Below are 6,449 nucleotides of genomic sequence, written 5' to 3' on the forward strand. Positions count from 1 at the left end.
GTTCTAGTCCACTCTGTTGTATGTTTCCTGTAAAGTCTTCTGATACATTATGATCAAATCATTGCAACGTCTTTTTCAGTGCCATTTTTAAGCTGTCTCTTATCTACCAAACTACAAAAATAAGTTTTATAAAGGGTCTTACTATTTGGTAAGATTTGATTTTATTGTAAGTTAAAATATATATATATATATATATTTGTCAGGGAGAAGGTAATATATTTTATTTAATATTAATATTGTTGCCGTGGTGAATACTCTGTAATATATTAATTTAATGTTTTCTGTCTTCATTGTAATAAAAATTAATGAATTTTAGTGCTTATGTGTTTATTGAGATGCACAGTAAGAAGCCAGAATCGTGTTCAGACTTGCCGAAATTACCACTGAAAACAATTATATAAACTTCTAAGCGTATACGTTATGTGAGCAGACTCATTCAAAGGCCTGAGCACCAGAGGAAAGTTAATATTTAATTTTCATGAAGATTCTATCGATCCATCTGAAACCAAAGTCCAGGACCATTGTGGTTTCCTTCAGCACCTCAAGACACAATGAGTGATCTATTAGTGTGATTCAGTGATACATTTCCCTGAAGAAGATAAAGGAAACGTTCATTTGGAGGACGAGTTTCACATTATAGACATTTGAAATTGTAGAATGTAATTCATGTCATCTGTTCACCATTTCAATACATCTGAAAATGTAGTTATAACATTTTATAAATGTAAAGCTGAGTATATATTTATAAGTCTGAAAATATAAATTTAACTACATAACTACATATAACTGAATTTAATCAGCAAATGTAAATTCTGATTTGTGACATTGTGACAAATGCTATTATTAACATTAGTTAACTGTAGGCTATTAGTTAACATGAACTAACACACTTATATCGCCTTTATTAGTTAATATCAACATATACTAATACATTATTAAAATTAAAAGTTGTATATGTTAACAGACAGTGATCTAACAATGAATAGCAGAAAATATATTAACTTTAACATTAACAAAGATTAATAAATACTTTGACGAATGTATTGCTCATTTATATATATATATATATATATATACACTTTTTATACTGTGTATGTCTGAAATCTGAATATATAAATAGGATTTTTTTTAATTTTACATATTAAGTAAGAAAATAAAGTCAATACTCATATATAAATTTTTTAACAGTAACAGTAAATGCAACTACTATGATAACCTTATTGGTTAAAATGACAACAGCACATACACTCAATGCATTTAATACAGTTCTCAACTAATTTGATGTGTTCATAACTGTCATTTATTTTATATATGTATGCTAATTACGTGTGTGTTTGGCTTTCATTTTTAATTGATAATTTGTTGCAGATCATATTTAATTGATCAACTGTTGTTTTCATATTAATTTGGCACAACCTAACTACATCTATTTTACATTTGAAATGGATTTTGTGATCAACCACTCTTGGCCTCAGCTCAGGGGCATGGGAAGTGGGGGTAGGATTGTAAATGCCACGCAAATTTTTGTTCATTTACATATTTATTTATTTAAAGCATTTCATTTATTTGTAATGAATACTTCAAGTGGGCTATTTAAAAAGTGTTGGGACTATTTATATGTTAAATTATGTTTAATTAATAAATTAATTAATATTGTGTGTGCGTAGAAAGAATTCGTCTGCAGCCGCTATTTTTTTTAAATAATCGTCCGCATCCGCTCTAACGTTACTCCTGAGCGCTAGTACACCGTCAGTGTTGTGTAAGGTAGGCAATGCACTATACTAGGCAGTTTTTTTGTGTGTGTGTTAATTTCTATTTCCTGTCGCTGTGCATGCTCTTTCAGTGTAGGCCTAAAGTTACATGACTTATGTAAAGGCTTCATTTATGTAACGTTACCGTAGACGGGTCCGTTGCATAACGATTGAAAGCAGTATCACTAAATATCACAAATGTGATGTAGCCTACAATCAAGTTCGGGTGTGTGTAATGCGTATGCTGTTTAAAGTTGTGTTCTCACCGATATGCTTGTTGTGATTCGCGGAGTTTTGACGAGTTTTATCCACCTTATTCCTGACGACCTTATTGTGTATGTTATGTTATTCCTTATTGTGTATGCTATGTTATTCCAAACGGTTATCGTTTATTGTTTTCTTATTTCTGAAGTGTTAGGCGAACCCTGTCTAAACGCTCGGTCACATTGCGTTTTGAATTATAGGTGACACTTCCGTTTTGGGGAACTTCCGTTAAAAAAGCTGAAACGAATAATTTCAAATCATAAGGTTGCCCTACTACAAAAAAAGCTGATAATGTTCCTTTTAATGTTCGATAGTTGAAGGGTGAGTAGATGAATGTCATCGCATTGTGACACTTTTTTTTAACGTATTGCATTCATAGAGCGAGCCTTTCACTGATTGTTTAGCCTACAGCTTAACGGAAGTTACACCCATAATTTGCGCAAAGCGTCATGGGGCGTAGGAATAAGGTGGATAGACTTGTTATTGTTTCTTATTCAAAAGTAAAAAAATAATAATAGCACCCCCAACCTAAAACATCTTCCCGCGCCCCTGCCTCAGCTTTATGGCCTCTGACATGATTCGTACGTCATGTAACTTTACTTGTAGTAAATATGAGAGAGCCAATGCAGGATTAGCCTACTCCAGAAACACAAATTATAATAATAATAATAATAATAATACATTTATTTTATTTGGCGCCTTTCTGGGCACTCAAGGTCGCCTTACAAGTAGGTAAATTAAAACATTATAAAGAGATGCCTCTGAGGATTACAAGGCGTTCACCCAAAAATATATTTTTTTATCTGTAATTACTCACCCTCATGTTGTTCCAACACCGTATGACTTTCATTCATCTTCGGAACACAAATTAAGATATTTTTTGATGAAATCTGAGAGCTGGCTCGCTCATTCATAGGCTGCTAGGTAATTGCATCTGCCGGCCCAGAAAAGTTAGTAAAGACATCGTTAAAATGGTCCAAGTTACTACAGTGGCTCAACCTTAAGTTTATCAAGCGACTAGAATACTTTTTGTGCGCAAAAAAAAAAAAACTGCTTTATTCAACTATTCATTTTCATCTGTGTGGGCCTCTGACATGAGTTCAGGAGAGCATCACGACGCATGCGCATTCTGCGCATGACTTTAACTAGAATCTCTGCAGTTATTTCAATTTATTGAAAGGATAGCCCCTTGAGATGTAACATCTTTTCAAGGGGGTCCTAAAAACACAAACAGAATAATAATACAACACAAAACACAACAATCTTACAAAACAAACATACTCTACAAATTTACAAAACAAAATAAATGCTCAACCTGCCCCCCACACCCACAAACCACAGTAGAAATACAAAAACTCTGCTGTTTTTCTACAGTTTGATGCCATACATTAATTTACAGTTGAATACCGTTAAATTACGCTTCACTCTATTTTTATTTTATTTTACACATGAACCCTTTTATCCCCATGCACAGTAAAATCTTCAGTTTTAAAAAAAACGCTTGTGTGTCCAAACTACAGAGTGTTAGGCCTAGTCCACACGTACACGTTTAAAAAATGTTTTGCATCCACATGAAAACGCAAAAACTTGCTATGAAGCGTTGTCAAGAGCATTCCAAACCAACAGGTGGCGATACAACCCTAACCGTAAAGCCATATTGGCCAATCAGAAGCCTGGAAAAAAGGTTATGTAAAGCTAGGTAAAGGTAATGTCAAAAGCCAAAATCTCCAGTTTCACCATCTACTACATGACAACACTGCAACCAGAGTTTCTAGTTTCTAAGAATCTTCAACCTGGCAGGAGTTTTCAAAAATGTTCTGTTTCAGTGACCGGATACTGTGTTTACGTGTGGACGAACGGCCAAACCTTATAGAAAAAGCTGCGGTTTTGAAAATACTTGTGTTGCGTGGACAGGGCCTTAGAGCAACACTGAAGCAGTGTTGAAGTTAATGTAAAATTCAGCGATTAATTAATTGTTGATTGAGCATTAGTGATGAACACCTGATGTTAACAAGCAGAATCCCTGAAGGACAGAGGAACACTGTAAAAAATTGCGCTGTAAACATAACAGTAATCTACTGGCAGCTGTGATTGCCAGCAATGTACTGTTAATTGACAGATATCTACCGTTAATTTACTGCTCTCATTTTTTACAGCATGTTACTGTAAAAATATCATGGAAGGTAACTCATATAATTTGGGAAACCGATTGCTTTAAACAGTTCAATTTAAAAACGAGTATTCATCCTGATAGTACCGTGAACTTCATTTGAGTCAACTGAAAAGGAATATCTCCTAATATAAAACAGCAAACATCTAATGTGTAATAGTGAATTAATTAAAAAAATTATTTAACTAAAATCTTTGCAGATCATTTTTAGCAAACAATATCACACATGTATGTGCTATTAGCAACTACACAGTTCCTGCTTTTAAATAAAGCAACGGGCAGCATAACATTAGTATTACTCTGCTCATCTTTGACTGAAGCACAGGCTCTACTCTCCAGCACAATGGTGACCCACAAAACTAATTAATTATTCTAACAGATCTCTCCTGTATCATCTTGTGCAAAAACACATAAACACTTCTGTTTAATATTTACTCTCCTTTTTAGTTATTGACTTCACATAACTTTTTTCTATGAACTGTCACTAATATTTCAGTGAAATTAACTTCTTTCGTTCAGTAAATCTGACACTTACGTTTTACAGTATATTACTGTTTTTCCTTGATTTTACGGTAATCTACTGGCAGCTGTGGTTGCCAGTAAAATGCTGTTTTTCTACAGTTCTATGTCATAAATTAATTTACAATTGATTACCGTTAAATTACGCTTCACTCTCTTTTTCTTTTTTATTGGACACATTTAACCCTTTTAACTCCACTGCAAAATCTTGAGTGAACACTTGTGTGTCCACACTACAAAGTGTTGGAGTAACACTGAGGCCTTGTCCACACGAACACGGGTCCACACGGAAACGCAGTATCAGGTCACTGAAACCGAACATTTTTGAAAACCCCTGCCAGGGTGAGGATTTTCAGAAACGCCGGTTGTATTGTTGTCGTGTAGACAGTAAAACCAGAGTTTTTGCCTTGCGACGTCAAAGTGTGCGCCGTTATCCGCTGTGTTTGACGTCAGATTGTGCGCCGCTGACGGCTTCTGATTGGCCAACGTGGCTTTACGGTTAGGGTTATATCGCCGCCTGCTAGTGTGGAATGCTCTTGATGGCGCTTGATAGCGTGTTTTTGCGTTTTCATGTAGACGGAGATTTTTTCAAAAACGCAGGAGGAAAAACTCTGGTTATAAAAATACCCGTGTCCGTGTGGACATGGCCTGAGGCAGTGTTGAAGTTAATGATATAATTCAGTGATGAATTAACTGATGATTGAGCATTAGTGATGAACACCTGCTGTTAACAAGCAGAATCACTGAAGGACAGAGGAACAAAAAGAAGATAAAAAAGTGAAACAGAAGAACTACAACTGACTTCAGTCACAGAAGATATTAAATCTCTCAAGATCTCAGCAGAGAAGGATTAAACAACTCCAAAAAAATAGCATTACCAGCTTCACTTATTATTAACCAGATTGACTTTATTTGTTTTTCATACGTCTACAGAAATTACTATTGAGAATTAACAGAGGTTTAGATGTTGCTTTGTTTAATTTGACGTTACCATTTTGGAGATCAGTGTTTGCTTTAGTTGGGCTCCTGACCCTTGACTTTAACACTACATTTTCATAGGCTTTTATAGCTGTTTGTTTTTTAGACACATTTGATGTGGCAGAAACAAAGCCAACAAAAATTAGATCAGTTCTTGCTAGTTATGTCTGTGTGTGTCTGGCTGTTATTGAAGTTCATGATGTTACAAGCACAAACTGTTTTTAAAATCCTACATAGTTTCTGTTTGTCAAAACCCCAATAGATTCTCATTCTGTAGAATTATAATCAAACATACAAAACATCACCCTTATACACATTAGACACTGAATGATATCAGAGAAATCAGATGATGACCGTGACCATTAACAAACAGCCACTGTTATCTAATCCCATTTAGTTTCAGTTTCCTTACCATACAAATCTTAAACTAAATCAGCTACATCAGCTAAAGAAAAACAAATGTTCAAAAGTTAAGGGTCAAGAGCCCAACTGAAGCAATCACTGATCGTCATCATGGTAACATCAAATAAAACTATAAAATTAATGACATCTAAACCTCTGTCAATTTTTATTTTTTTTCCAACTGCTTACACACAAAATCTTTTCATGTCACACGATTTTTGAAACCTCTCACACCAAATCTCCCAAACCATAAGCCATTTCTCAGCCTCTGACTTTTTCAAAACACTACACACAATTCTCTACCTAAAACACAAAAATCAATCAAGAAGTGACTTGCTTTCCCTTTCTAAACACAACCAATCAAA

Source organism: Phoxinus phoxinus (genome assembly GCF_949152265.1).
Source record: "Phoxinus phoxinus genome assembly, chromosome: 23".
Lineage (NCBI taxonomy): Eukaryota > Metazoa > Chordata > Actinopteri > Cypriniformes > Leuciscidae > Phoxinus > Phoxinus phoxinus.